Genomic DNA, 15373 nt, shown 5'->3' with positions numbered 1-15373 from the left:
AGGGCAGAGCGGAGCTGAGACAGGGCGGTCCCTGCACTGTGTGCGGGGACCGCCCTATCCGCCGACAGCTCAGCGGGGATCCCCGCTGAGCCGACGGAGACACACGGAGCGGACCCAGAAACGGTCCGCTCCGTGTGAAAGAGCCCTTAGTGTGAATACTGGTTTCATGAAAACATTAAAAACGTAAAACTTATCTACATAGCCTGAACATTTTTGTTTTTCATGACTGGCAGGGCAGCTGATGCGTGATACATGACTAATATTTAATCACAAGATTTAACCATATTTATCAGATATAAAAACACAGTGCAGCCATTTTCATCTGTGTTCTTTTGAAACCTCATTTAAACCTATTTTTAGTAATATTGGCATTACATGACTTTTGGCATCAACAGAAAGCACAGACCATGTATATGGAAACAATCACATTAAGTTACATTAGCAGGAAGCCAAAAGGTGTTTTACTAAGTGATGACATTCTTGTTTTACATTCTTAAGAGCCCTTTCACACTGGAAACGCCTATAGCGGAGCGTTAAAATAGCGGTAAAACAGCGATTTTACTGTGTTTTTACAGCGTTTTCAATTCATTTCAATAGAGGGGTGTTTTATGAGCGTTTTAATAGCGCTATTTTTACCGCAAAAACGCGGCAAAAACGCACCAGTGTGAAAGGGCTCTAAAGTCGAACTTTAAAATTTAAAAACTACCCTTGCAGTGAAACTTCCCCTGCCTAATGCTTGGCACCATTAAAAATCTGTGTAACTGACTTATTCCTGCCTCCGCAGACGACTCCTTTCCAAGTGATTGGTCCCCAGAAGCCATTTCCCTTCATCACTTGTCTCGCGGTCACACTCTCTGACATCATCGTGTACAATGCAGGACCAACAGTCTTGCATTGTATTGAGAATGCTGAGGGCCTGCCTGCAATCTGCAGTGTAGGGAAAAAGGGTAAAACTTGTACTCTAGACCAGCTTATTTCAACCAGGGTACCTCTTGCGAAGACTGGAGAAAAAAACTGGACAGCCGCACTTCCACGAAATTCTTAAAATGTTGCTTTTAATAGTAAAAAATGGAAACAGCACTACAAGTCACAGCAGACAGTGGGGTGGAATACTGACACGTTTCGCACTGGGGTATCAGGCCTTAGTCATAGCTGAGCTATGACTAAGCGCCGATACCCCAGTGCAAAATGCACCCCTTGATGGGGCCCTCGGGCAGTGCTCGAGTGCCTGAATGGGCAGTCTGCCCCTGCACACCCCCTCCCTCATATTGCAAATACGTAATTTTTCTCCCGCATTGATGGGCGCCGATGGTGCTTGCACTGATGATCAGAACACAGATTATTAGTGTTCATGTCCCATCATACTTGCCAGTTACCGGCTCTCCTCTCCTTGCGCTGTGACATCGCATGAGGAAAGAAATGGCAATAATCGGTAAATGTGTTTACATTGTGATCAGCCGTGATTGGACATAGCTGATCACAAGGGTGAACGGCCCCTGTGATTGACTCTTTACCCCGATCTGTGATCAGCGGTCAGGTGGTCCTTCTCAATAGTTGCCCATTTGGGTGGCATGTGCAGCATGGCCAGAGTCCTTAGCATCATGCCCGCTTGCATCCTGTGTGTGCACTTCTTGACTGGAAGTTCAAGTGAACGCAACTGAGAGGGACACGGCATGAAGAGCTTTTAAAAGGCGAAATGTGTTTTGGGAGAAAAGACATTTGTTCTACATTTAGCTACTTGGAACTAAAGAAAAAAAAACAGGAATTTGCACTGAGAGTTTAATACGGCTTTAAAGTGGGCCAAGCACGGGTTCACTTTAACCTCATGTTAAACATCCACCCAGGTTCTAGTTCACTGAAGAGATAGCGCATTGCTGCCAACAAACAGGAACTGCAAATACATTCCACCCCTCTTCATCTGTAGTTTCGTTCAATGATTGATCTACTAATCTGTAACTTCAACACTAAAGGTGAAAGAGTCAGAAGAAGAGAACACACACATGCTGCCGAAAAATGAAGAGTCTCATCCAGAACAACTAAATTCCTTGCTGCTTGCTAAAGGCAAAATGTTCAACTTTGGTTTCAGGTTTTGCATATCATCTCCACGGAATAAAAAACTGTACTAGCAACCACTTTACCCAAGTATTCCGTGTGTATTCTGAGTGCCAACGCCATAAACTGCAGGGATTAAAGGCCCATCTACAGGAACTGGACAAAATGTACCTTTCCAGTGTCCCCCTTTCCTACCTGCGCACTTCGAGTGTTAAATGCTTGTTACATCTAGGGGGAGCAGAAGAGGCCGTCGTGCTTACATTTTACCCACTTTACAGGGCTTTGGAGCTCTTCTCCCAGAGCTACAGGCTGTGGGCCATCCCTCAGCATCATCACATACAATGCAGGGCCTTAAGGCTGCATTCACACCTGAGCGACAAAACGCCCGATGCCGGACGCTTCTGCCGCTAGAGGGGAGAATTCCCATTGCCGTCTATGGAGATGGTTCACATCTCATAGACGCCGAACGCCTGTCGCCTGAAAAAAAGTCCCGGACCCTTTTCTTCAGGCGACAGTGGCGTTTTCTCATTGACAGCAATGGGAAGACTTTAAAAAAAAAAAAAATTGAAAGTTTCACACCCGCGGCAAAATACGCCGCTACCGCCGAACGCGGCTGTCGCTCAGGTGTGAATGGAGTTTCAATCCTTTGTAAATAAATACTTATTTTCCTTTGCCTCCCCCCCCCCCCCAAACATTAGGATATTCCGGCTGAAGGGAAGGGGCCAAAGTTAAAGGGGGGCTGAACTTCTTGAAGGAGGCAAGGGTGCAACCATGGCTAGGAGCGCCTTAGGGAAGAGGCTTTGTGGGTCCAGTTCCACCACTAGAGGGACCTTGCTGGAACGAGGAATAAGGCAAGAATTGCAACTTATTCATGCACCCAGGGGTCTCAAACTGGTGGCCCTCCAAACTACAAGTCCCATGAGGCATTGCAAGGCTGACAGTTACAAGCATAACTCCCACAGGCAGAGGCATGATGGGACTGACAGTTGCCAGTTTGAGACCCCTTTGCAGCATGGGAGGGCTGCACTGTAATGCCTCGTACAAACGACCGTTTTTCTCGGCAGGAAAAACAATATATATGTTTTTCCCGACGGGATTCCTCTCAAGCCTGCCTTGCATACACACGTTCAGGTCAAATACCGCCCGTCCAAAGCGCGGTGACGTACAACGCGTACGACGGGACTATAAAGGGGAAGTTCCATTCAAACTGCGCCACCCTTTGGGCTGCTTTTGATGATCCTTGTGTTAGTAAAAGTTTGGCGAGAGCTTTTCATGCACTGCATTAAACAATGCAATAATTTTCAGCATGACGAATGCGATCTCTATTAAGAACGCTAGTTTTACCAGAAAGAGCACTCTTGTCTCATACTTGATTCTGAGCATGCGCGTCCCCCCCCCCCTCAGAAAAGCATACACACGACCAGAAAGCTCTTGCTTTAGGTGTAGGCCAGGGGTGGCCAACCAGTGGCCTGCGACCTCCTGCTCTGGAATGGCAGATTGGTAAGCCCAGATCGCAGATTGCCGACGTGCCATACCGCAACATCAGTGTTGTGAATGAAGTTGGTGGTAGAGGAAGAAAGCGGCTGTGGAGCAAAGCCCCATAAGCCGATGCGTCCTCTACAGCGCCGGATTTTGCCACAGGCGGAGTCTATGGAGTAGCCTATAGAGTAGCTGTAACCTGTCATCCGCTCATTGTGGCCCACGACTTGTTACCAAGTTGCTTACGTGGCCCTCGCTCTTCAAAAGGTTGGGCACCCCTGGTGTAGGCCATTTACATACCTTTTGAGTCCTGACTGGAATACTCCCAGGACGTTTGTCAAGTGAGGCCTAGTTGTCACTGCTCAACTCCACCAACACAGGAGTGAGCTTTCAAATTTGAGCTACTGCATCAGGGGAGAGAACGAGGATGTGAGGGTGTTTTAAATCAGAGAAAGACCACACTCCTGTTATGGTGGTGGTGGACAGTGATGACTAGGCCTCACTTAGAAATGTCCAGGTAGTACTTGGCAACATCCAGGGAGTATTCCAGTCAGGCTTCAGAAGGTATGCAAATGGTCTACACCTATAGCAAGGGTATTTTTCATCTTTAGTCAGAAACTCACAGTTTGTTTTAATCTACAAACATCCCTTACCTGCATAGGCAGGTTTTTTGTAAAGGTGAACTATCCTTTTAAGTTTCGTTTTAAATTGCCCTGTTTACATATGAGTGCTCGGGTGTCTGTAGCCCAATGCTTAAAGAGGTGTTCCAGCCTGGGGAAAAAAATGCAAATACTGCAGCTGCTAACTTTTAATATATGGACACTTATCTGTCCAAGGAGCCAGCGATGTCGGCACCTGAAGCCGATCTTCGGTTTGGCTGTCAGGTGCTGCCGCCACCATCTCCACTAAAGGGGAACCAGCAGTGAAGCCGCTTGGCTTCACAGGCAGTTCTCTACTGCACATGCGCGAAGCACGCTGCACTTTCTAATTGGCCCAGTGGCAGGGGAAGGAGAAGGGCAAACTTCCGAGGGATGGCGCTGCCTCCAGAAGTGGGGAAGGAGGGCCTGCCAAAAACAGGCCCCCTTCCCCCCTAAAAGGTGTCCAAATGTGGAGCAAATGAGCGGAAGTTCCACTTTTGGGTGGAACTCTGCTTTAAAGCTCAAAAGGGTACTTGGAATGGAATGGGGCATATTCAGCTCCCTAGACTTAAAGTGGTTGTAGAGACTCAAGGTTTTTCACCTTAATGCATTCCATCTACATTCTGTGCTGCAACTCCCCTCAGCTGGCACAGGCAGGGCAGAGGTATCTTTGACGTCTTTAATGTGACGATGTGCAAGAGGCAAGATGGTAACACAATGGGAGACGAGCTTCATCTTAGGTGACAAGGAGAAGAGTTTTCGTTCACTGCTTATGCACCAGTAAGCGGTTTATATGTTGAATAATTCATATATGCCAGTTTTTTTGTGTAAACATTGGCTAAAGAATAGTATGCTTTAAAAAAAAAAAAGCCTTTTATAAGAATGAAAAATTCTATAAAAGCAGGATTTAAAACATATGGCAGTCTGGCAGGCTGACGGCCCAGATGTTTAAGCTGCTGCCGTTCTGCATTATGAAGAAACTGAAAATGAAAACATGTTCTGTTTTGCTCGAATCCCAATTACTTAAAGACTGCGGAATGTAAACAGAGCATCGTTGTGTCCGGGCCTCGGAGAGTCACATGTCGTAGTGTTGTACAAACTCTGGATTATACTGAAAGAAAAGGGCTTCAGTGTGTAAATTTCCTCCCTTCTCAGGGCTTCCCTTGTGTGTTAGTTTTGATTTATACCGTCTTACTAAGCATGCTGTGTGTGGACAGCCTATTAAAACAGCACAAATCACCATTAACTCTAACCACAAGTCTTGTATGGAAGGCCGTAAAGCTACAAACTATACATAAAAACTCCATGATTTCTATAAACCGGTTTCTCTAAAGCATTTCTATAAACCAGTTTCTCTGAATAGTACTCAGCCTGTGGTACGAGTACATCCAGGGGCATGGACCAGTATTTTGAGAGGTAAAAAAATAAGTAATAATGGCGGCAAAAAAGCTCCTGCCCTGCAGCTGTCAAAGAATACCAAGGTAATGCCACATGTCCACCCAACTTGCTGGCCAGTCCTAACCCCGCCAGTGAGATCCCAATGTAATGCAACATGTCCTCCCAACTTGCTGGCCAGCCCTGACCCCTCCAGTGAGATCCAAATGTAATGTAACATGTCCACCCAACTTGCTGGCCAGCCCTGACCCCCTCCAGTGAAATCCAAAATATAATGCCACATGTCCACCCAACTTACTGGCCAGCCCTGACCCCACCAGTGAGATCCAAATGTAATGCGACATGTCCACCCAACTTGCTGGCCAGTCCTAACCCCACCAGTGAGATCCAAATGTAATGCGACATGTCCACCCAACTTGCTGGCCAGCCCTGACCCCTCCAGTGAGACCCCAAGGTAATGCCACCAGTCCACCCAACTTGCTGGCCAGCACTGACCCCTCCCGCGAGATCCCAAGGTAATGCCACCTATCCACCTAAATTGCTGGCCAGTCCTGACCCCTCCAGTGGGATCCCAAGGTAATGCCACCTGTCCGCCCAAATTTCTGGCCAGCCCTGACCCCTCCAAAGACAGCCTACCTTACTGGAACTCAAGCTCAACTTTGTCATGCTGTAGGTGGTTTGCATGCTCTGGTAAGGGGCACCATTTGTCAGACTTGTGCTGGGCTAGGGATATGAGTGTTGTCCTCCCAAGTGACTGGAGAGGGACCTTAGGCGTGGGCCCACATGGATAAGTCACCTACTAGCCAACTCCTAATTTGCTGATCATATTTTGCCTTCTGTGTACCCCTGATTGTTTGACAGGGCTCTGGATGCATTGGACTCCCCTTCTTTTCTCCCCTGATCAGCTGACTTGAGCTGTCAATGGTTTGTTTAGGTCTCCTGCTGTCCGCCCCATGACTATGACCTGGGCTTAGGATGCATTAGGGTCTAGGCAGATGACTGCACTGACGCTGGGGCCCGTTAAATAATCTATTACCCAATTAACCCTTCCCCCTCCCCAATAGGAGGATACAATTTATGGCAACTGGCCAAGGGATACCCAAGTAAAAAGGTTTCAGGAGACCATCAGAACAAAGGACATTGAGAATAAATTGAGGTATGGTGTATGTGTTGGGGACACTTTTTTGCACAATTATCAATGGATTTTTCATTTATTTTTATCTACTGTACATGGCAAGTTACAGACCTAGAGCTTGCGCATGGGAAAATATAACACATGACATTTTTTAAGCTACTTGCTGTCCCTGGATTTATAAAAAAAGCCAACATGTCTTAGAGGTACAGTTATCCGTTAATTTAGAAACCATACAACTACAGCCAAAACTACTAAGCCTGAAGGTACATAAAGTTACAGTAGCGTTACTGCAGGAATATTAGGTGACATCACTTCTATGATTATACCCAAATATGGCTGTAATACAACATTATTTCTTCTAGCGGGGATTAGAAAGAGAAGTCTGTGCACATCCACTGCCTTTTATATTTACAGACTTAATGAATCAAATCTCCCTAGCGGAAGGTTTGAAGCATGATTGCCAATAAGTCAACTTGTTCGGGCAATTTTTTTTTAGGCTCTGAAACAAGACTGTATACTGTAATGGAGGGAGGTAGAGAAGAAAGTCAATGCAATTTGCTGGAAAACCCAACCCCTTTAAAACATACAGAATAAATGCACATATTTTTGCAGGCAAGAAAATGTGCATTTATTTTTTTCGAAGCAGCTTACAGAGCATTGCACCAAGTACAATGTCAGGCTCGTGCAGATTAATGAACCAAGTACAAAGTGAAATTTTGGACAGCCATTGGATCTGACTATCAAAACACAATAGACTGCAAGGGAAGATTCGCTCATCTGAGTGGTTTAGCATGGATGAATCTGTTGGATTCCTTTTGCTCAGCCTGCAGGGTGGACAAAAAATAAATCTTTACGTATATAGCCAGCTTTAGGCATCATTAAAACAGGTATACTATAGTGTACACCCGTGTGAGGGCCACATTTGCCCGCATGGGGATGAGCAGGTGTTCTATGCATCCCAGTGCAGGCAGTCCTATTCATGTCAATTGGGATGCAGAAGCTGCACAGATACACGACCAAAAATGCACACCGACATACGCTGTAGTATGCTCCTGTGAAGGAGGCCTTACACCAGTATACCCAACAGTCAGTATTTTTACTGGCAGCCAGTAAAAAGAAAAAAAAAACACACACACACACACCAGCACTTTTCTCCTGCCAGTAAATGCCAGTAACAGGAAAAGGTTACCAATTACAAATATAGCTGTGATGCTCGGCTCGGAACTGTGCATGTGCAGTTCCGGTCCAGAGCTAGCCTAGACTTTCTGAGTGCCTGCTACAGCATGTTCAGGCAACGACAGCAGGGGGTGGGTCTGGCGGAGGTGGTGCCTGAGCGTCTTGGTTGTGTGAGGTCATAGTGCAAGCGAGGGGAGCTGCCGAAAGCTTGCGAGTCTATGGGATGGGAGCAAGGCAAGTTAGGAGCAGGACTGTCAGTGCTGTTTGGACTGAAGGGACCACCTAGTGTGGAGAGAGACTGTCACTGTAACTCAGGAGGGGACGTGTCGTGGAGGTGAGGTGTCATCCGTGTTTCTGTCAGTGTGAGTCAATTTCATGTTCGTGTGCCGCCCATTCTAATTTCTTGCCCTCCTGAATATATACACACACACACACACACACACACATACACATATATACATACACACACACACACACACACACACACACATATATTATATATATATATCGTATTTATCGGCATATATCGCGCACTTTTTCCCCCTTAAAATAAGGGGAAAATTGTGGGTGCGTGATATACGCCGATAGCCGCTTCCCGCGCTCAGTTTGAATTCCTGCGCCGACATATACCGAGTGCAGTACAGTCGGGTACATTCGGCTAGGCTCGGCTTCACTCGTGCTCACGCATAAACGTCACAGAGCGTGAGCGCGAGCGAAGCAGAGCCTTGCCGAATGTACCCGAGTGTACTGCACTCGGTATATGTCGGCGGAGGCGTTCGAACTGAAGCAGGGACTCGACTTGAGGCGCGCGCTGGAGAAGCCGGGAGGACACCACCGAGGCCGCAGATGGACGCCGGACCGGACGATGGATGCTGGGAAGACACCAAAACTGCAAGTAATAAAATCATATAACATTTTTTTTACAGGAATTTCGGGGGCAACTTTAGGGGTGCGCGGTATACGCGATATAGATTATATATATATATATATATACACACACACACACACACACACACACACACACACACACACACACACACACACACAAAATTAAATAAGAAATATATTTTTTGCCTTAATATCAACCTTAAATCACATATAGTACTTGTTTGTAGCCTAAATAATGACATTTTCCCTCAAAACTGTAATTTTGTAACTTTTGGAAATGCCAGCAAAAAACTTGGGTGTGCCAGTAAATTGTGGGTGTCGGGTCAGTAAATTACAATCTGGTAGGTTGGCAACACTGCCCTACACTCACATTAAGGAGATTATTGTAGTTTTGTTTTTTGCACAAAAACAGATCTCCTAAAACAACTGACAATTCTAAAAAAGCTGGAACAGCCAGGAAAACTCAAAATAGTCAAGAAGAAGAATAACAATAGACAATGAAAAAGCAAAGCAAATATTGAATGAAGAAGAAAAAAAAAAAAAATGTACCTGGGCTTTTACAGAACACATTTCACTGTATCCAGGAATTCAGCAGAGAGCTGGGAAGGATTACATGGTCTATAATACTGGCCTAATGTACAGCAATAAAAGTCCAGAAACAGCAACCAGACACGAAAAAGCCTCTAATCACATGCACATGAACCCCCTGACTTCCTGCAATTTCCACCATATCACATGGAAAGGCATGATTATATAAAGTGCTGTCTAGGCCAGAGAGCTGTACAACTCATTCAGTACTAAAGAGATTTGAACAGCTCAGCTCTCCTATGGGATCCGGCTCATGTCAGACACCCATACTTTAGACGGGAACAAAAATAACCCATTTCAAAACAAGCAGGCCAGAGACTAATTGAGCAATTAGGGTGAGGTCAGAGCGACCTCAGTGAAAAATTAAGAAACATTTGTGAGAAACGCCAAAGTTTTTACTCAAGACTGATTGTTTCGAATGAACAACGGGGGGAAATGTCGGAGAGACTTAAAAGGAAGTTTTTTCCTCCTGAGATAGTGGCGGCCCAGCGAAGTTCACACAGATTCCAAACATCACAACCCCCCCGACTCCAATACAACACCCTGATTATTTTAGGAAACTTTTGTTTAGTAAATCTACAATGGGCGTCTTCTAAAAAGTTAATTTTAGAACTCGTCTTTAGAAAGGGAGGCAAAAAAAAGAAGTTTAGATACGGTAGGCATTGTTGACAAAATGTAAATCGGTTTAATTTTGCAGTGCTATAAATAGTGGATTAAATGGTACTCTACAATAGAAGAAATAGAATTAGGCCTTGGTCACATGAAGCATACTGAAGCATTGGCCCATGAAAGGGCCATTTTCCATGCATCCGCTTGCAGGCAGTCCCACTGGGATGTAGTGGCTGAACAGACACAGGCAGTGCTCCCGATATGACATCCATGTGGGCACAGATGTCAGCTAGGGAATTGTGCCCGTGCAGCCACTGCATACCAGTTGACATCAAATGGGACTCTTTGCACTGGGGTGCATGAACACCTGTGCATCCCTGTGCTCCTAACCATGACCTCACAGGGGAACACGCATTGATACTCCCTGTGAACAAAGACCAATAATGTAAAAAGAGGAGAACTATAAAAAATACAGCTGACCTATGGCCAAACAGCTAAATGTTTCTATACATGTGACCTGACCTAATGCAAAATTCTGCCTTGGGAGGCATTTTACAGGGGGGGGGGGGGGGGGGGGCGGCGCCACTCCCCTAGGAACGCAGAAGGGACATTAGCAAGGACTGCATAGAACAGGGGCGGCCTGGGCTTCTGATCTGATGCCCCAAAAAAGGCTGCTGTAGATAGAGCCACTTTACTAACTGACAGTACCAGTCCTGTCCGGCGAGACAGATTGGTTTCTCCATCTCCACCGCTGGTTCTACTGCCACCTGGTTGCTAGACACCAGGTGCCGCGGCTCTAGCAACCAGTGATGTCACGTCACTACCCTAATGCAGAGTGAGTGAGGTAGAGGGCCCAGCCTTCAAAAACAGAGGAAGATTTAACTTCCTCCTACGCGCCTATTAATTTAGCTCCGCCCACCTCCTCCATCTTCTCTGGCAGCATGGCATGCTCAGAGGAAAGGGAAAGGGAACTGCCAGGACTCTGAGGTCCCAGCATGAGCCCCTCAGAGCTGAGAATGTGACACCACCCCCCTCCCCTCCCCTCCCCGCAACTAGTGAAGGACTACAGGTCCCAGCATGACCTGCGAGATCTAAGGGGTCACAGGTTCATGCTGGGACTTGTACAACAAGATAACGATAACTATATATATATTCAGCTTTTATGTACAGCAAGGAAGAGGTGGCACTCTAATAGGAAGAGATGGAGCCTAAAGAGGAAGGGGTGGAGTTTACAGATGAAGGGGGTGGAAACAGGAAGTGGTGGGGCAAATTTAGATCGAGGGGGGAACCGGTTTTAGTCTTGTTAGGCAGCACAAAATGCAGACTTGCGTCCTTATGCTAAAAGCAGGCATACACAAAAGTACCGTATACACACTATAAAGCCCATCATATCTATGGGCGGCTAAAGGCAGCACCTGGGCTTCCTGAGCACAGAAAAAAAGCCAGCATTTTACACTGCAAGACCTGTGTACATGAGGCCTTTCTGCTACAATATTGGAGATTCAGTTCAGCCACTTGTATGATTTACACTCTTGCCAAACAGTTAGCCAGGACAGACATGTCTTTATTGCAATGTAAGGAAACCTGTCATGAGAGATCATGGAGGATGCCACGGACCATTCTTTTTGTTAAATGCTAGTTGCCTGGATGTCCTACTGATGTTCTGGACTATAGGCAAGCTGGAATACTCTTGCCCATCAGGCACCGATAGACAGATTCCGCTGTAAGAATATAATGTCTCTTGGATCTAAACTGCCTCGTCTCTAAAAAGCATCTCCATTTGCTTGAATGGATTGTGTTTGGTGGTACTGCTGAAAGTGATCCATGGATGGAGGGCAGGAAGGTTATTGAAAGGTCCACCCCCCTTCTATTCATACAAGGCTTTTCATTCATAGGAGCTTAGTACATCTTCTATGTGTATCACTACCCCCGGAGGAGCTGCTGACACCCTGGTCAGGTAGGCCATAGCGCCGGGCGCCGTGATGTGGCCATCCTAAAAGTGGGTGCCACACTGGACGAAGAAGACCCAGAACCAATGGCGTCTGCCCCATAAATACCCCTCCCCAGCATGCACAGCGAGGTCAAACCCCTTCCGATTTGCCACTGGAAAAAAGCACCCAAACCCCGACTCCACTGCTGCCCCCTGCAGCACCGGGGCTGGAAGAACACCCCAGTACAACAGAATAAGCCCGCAGCACAGCCAAGCTGAGGCAGAGACCCCGCCCTGCACCCAACAATCTGGATTAGAGTCTAACTACACTCTGATCTTACCCTTAAATCTGACTAGCACCGGTACCATAAAGTACACAGGCATTACATATGCATCAAGAAACTGGACGGAAGGACAGGCATAGTCAGGCACTCAATGAGAGCATGGGTCAGCTCCCTTAGTTATATTAACCCTGCTGCAATGGGTGATGATGGTGGCAGGGGTTGGGGTTGGGGGGGGGGGGGGGCATTAGAAATTTCTACTAACAGATAAGGTGTTAGCACAAGGGACACATCCTACTGGCTGTAAGTTTTTCTGTTGTGCTGTTTTCTTTATTTTGATCGCACTTGGACTTTAACGGTATCCAGACAGATTTTCAAGGTGCCTCTAGCTGTTACTATAATCCTTACATCTTGTGTAAAGGATTGTGGCAAGCGTTCAGGTGCATTCAGCTTGGCTTTGAGATTAGATTCTTCACAGGTGCTTCTAGCCTGCATTTGACCTCATACTAAGCTGCATCAAGCTTCTTTCACATTTCCATTGACTTGTATGGAAACAAAAACAGTTATGACATGAACAGATGTCCATGTGCACAGCCTCTTAGGTGACATAACTCTCTGCTAAGCCAGCTCCCTCTCCAATGTGTAGGAGTAAGGCTGCAGTATGCAGAGATAGAAAAAAGTATTTATATATAAAAGGAAAGGGGGCATTTTTTTAGCATTTATATACGGACATTTGTAAGCCAACAGAAAGATAGTTGCTATGTGCAAAAACACACATTATGGTAATTTTATGCCACTCCCATTAGAGTCCATTGGTGCCAAAATGTACAACTCTACCCCAAAATAAGCTTGCATACTTTTTTTGAATGATGAGCCTTAACCACGTAACCCCCGGACCATATTGCTGGTCAAAGACCAGAGCACTTTTCGCGATTCGGCACTGCGTCACTTTAACTGACAATTGCGCTCCCAAACAAAATTGGCGTCCTTTTTTCCCCACAAGTAGAGCTTTCTTTAGGTGGTATTTGATCACCTCTGCGGTTTTTAGTTTTTGCGCTATAAACAAAAATAGAGCGACAATTTAAAAAAATAAATAAAAAATTAATATTTTTTACTTTTTGCTATAATAAATATCCCCCAAAAATAAATAAAAAAATAAATTGTTTTCCTCAGTTTAGGCCGATACGTATTCTTCATTATAAAAAATAAATAAAAAAATCGCAATAAGCATTTATTGATTGGTTTGCGCAAAAGTTATAGCGTTTACAAAATAGGGGATATTTTTATAGCATTTTTTTTTTTTTACTAGTAATGGCGGCGTTCAGCGATTTTTTTTTCGGTACTGCGACATTATGGCGGACACTTCGGACACATTTTTGGGACCATTGGCATTTTTATAGCGATCAGTGCTAAAAAAAATGCATTGGATTACTATAAATATTACTATTTCCTGGGTGTGTTCTAACTGTAGGGGGGGTGGACTGACATGGGGAAATGACTGATCTTCTGCTCATACATTGTATGAACAGAAGATCAGCATTTCTCTCCCTGACAGGACCCGGAGCTGTGTGTTTACACACACAGCTCCGGTCCTCACTCTGTAACGAGCGATCGCGCCCGCCGGGCGCGGGAGCCTAGTGGCCTGCGCGAGAGCTGACGTATAGCTACGGGCTCTCGCCCAGGGGAGCCAACCTGTTTTACGGTGGCTGGTCGGCAACCAGTTAAACGACACATCACTCATGTGTACGGGCACGATTAATAAATTGTTGACTTGGGTCAATCAACAGTCTCTTTATCTGGAGTAGGGAAGATAAGCTTTCTAAACAATTGGCCAGTTTAAAGTGGATGTAAACCCACTCTCATCCTTTCTAAACTACTGCCATAGTGCTGATCTATAAGGATATAGATGCCTCCTGCATGTATCCTTACCTGTCAAATGTCTCCCCTCTGTCTGTTATAAGAACTGAAAAACTGCAGATTCTGTGAGTGGGTCTGTTATCTTGAGCTCGGTGGGTGGAGTCGTGACGTCAGTAGACTCCCCGCCCAACGCTACACTCCTTGCCAATATGCATTTTCTCTTGTGTATTCCTTACACTAAATTCTGCTATGATCACCAATACCCAGTTTTTCTCTGTTTGTCAAGATTTATCTCACTGAACAACAAAAGAGGATTGCTCAGAGCTGGATTAACTCTATGTGGCAAGACTGGGCACAGATTATAGGAAATCTTATACTCTAAATTGTGCCAGCAAAAAAAAAAAAAAATTTGGGTTTACATTTACTTTAATTGTCCGTTAGGCCCCTTGAAACGAAGTGGATCTGTCCAAGTGGATCTGCCTGCTCAGCAGGGGATCTCTCCGCTGATCTCCAATGAGCAGGCAGATGACAGGACTGTGTCCACGCCGCTATGCAGAGGACACGAACACAACCCGTTCTCCTCTATTGGGCGGTCGGACATGCAATCTGTTTCCATCCGATTGGTATCTGATCCGATGCACCGACGGAAGATGGATGCAGCTTCAAGCGGGGGATGACAACGGCATCGTTTGCAGGTAAGTTTAACATAATGTGTTAGTATGTGATGCCTTAACTTTTGCAGGTCAAAAAAAGAAAAAGAAAAAAAAGAAAAAAAAAAAAAAAACTGGACTTTACTTTCTCTTTAAGGGTGACAAAAAGCACACAAAAGCCACCCCCCATGAAATCCTATGCGACGGTGCACACTGCAGGTGCACTGCACTAAATCTTTGGTGCACTTTTTCAACAAACCAAAAAGGCACCTTCCATTGTAAGTCAATGAGTGAACACAAATTGGCTGAATTGTATGTCCCTTGTATCACAAAAAAAAAAAAAAAAAAAAACATAAAATTCATGATGGTGAATCTCAGCTTTCTGCTATTCTATACTCTAGGGTTATTCCACCCAAAAGTGGAATTCAAGTTTTCAACATCAAGAGAAAAGTGCTAGTTCTTGATGCTGAGCATTCAATGCCAAATATCATAAAATATAGGAATGTCCCCCAACACACACCCAAACACCTAGCCCTCCCCTAAGTGAACCCGCTACTTAATCTAACCCCTGAACAAGCCATGAACTTCTGAAAACAGAAGTGTAGGAGATATCAAATGCCCCCATTCACCGTTATGTGCATTCATTTAAAACTTCCTTAAAATTATTTTAAAGAGGATGTCCGCTGAAAAAAAAA

The 15373-nt window shown here is 45.4% G+C and overlaps 1 protein-coding gene across 9 annotated transcripts in view; it reads right to left on the bottom strand.

Annotated features, from left to right (window-relative positions):
- The window catches only part of COBLL1 (cordon-bleu WH2 repeat protein like 1), a 219976-nt gene that overhangs the window by 71357 nt on the left and 133246 nt on the right, over positions 1 to 15373 (bottom strand). The gene's annotated exons all lie outside the window — the stretch shown is intronic.

This window comes from Rana temporaria, chromosome 6 (assembly GCF_905171775.1).
Source record: "Rana temporaria chromosome 6, aRanTem1.1, whole genome shotgun sequence".
Lineage (NCBI taxonomy): Eukaryota > Metazoa > Chordata > Amphibia > Anura > Ranidae > Rana > Rana temporaria.
This window is presented reverse-complemented; position numbering and strand designations above follow the sequence as displayed.